The following is a 587-nucleotide window of genomic DNA, read 5'->3' as shown; positions in this document are numbered from 1 at the left end:
CCCGGAGAAGGAAATCTGGCAGCTAACTGGAAAGGACTCTACCGAGTCACAAAAGTACTTGGGAAGGGCTACTACAGACTGTCCGAACTCGAGGGACGAGAACTCCCCAGATCATCGCACGCCTGTAACCTAAGAAGGTACTATAGTTAGATAAAGGTCTCATCACAAGATGCACTCTTTTTTCTGAAAAGGTTTTTTAATGAGGCATCAAGATTGAGATTTAATCTGACTTAAGGGTATGAAAAACTCCCGCCTGTATATATTTGCACTTTCTTTAAATAAAATACATTTCAGATATTCTACAAGTTCTCAAGACGCATTAATCTGAAGCATTCATCGTCCGATTATAAAGCAACAGATCAAACAGAAAGTGAAGAACAAATTCACTATATGATCTCGATAGGAATGATCGACCGACAAAGGTGAAAATGCGATTCACCTAAAGGTCGATTAAACCAGGACAGAAACCACCATCTACAAATCGGCAAAGATGAACACAGAATAAGGCAAGAAGTTATCGAAAGTGATCCCAAAAAGAACCTGACGAGGTCTTATGGATTGCTATATAATAACTTAAAAAGACTGGC

The sequence above is a fragment of the Arachis duranensis genome, chromosome 5 (genome assembly GCF_000817695.3).
Source record: "Arachis duranensis cultivar V14167 chromosome 5, aradu.V14167.gnm2.J7QH, whole genome shotgun sequence".
In the NCBI taxonomy this organism is placed as follows: Eukaryota; Viridiplantae; Streptophyta; class Magnoliopsida; order Fabales; family Fabaceae; genus Arachis; species Arachis duranensis.
Note: the sequence above shows the minus strand (reverse complement) of the source record.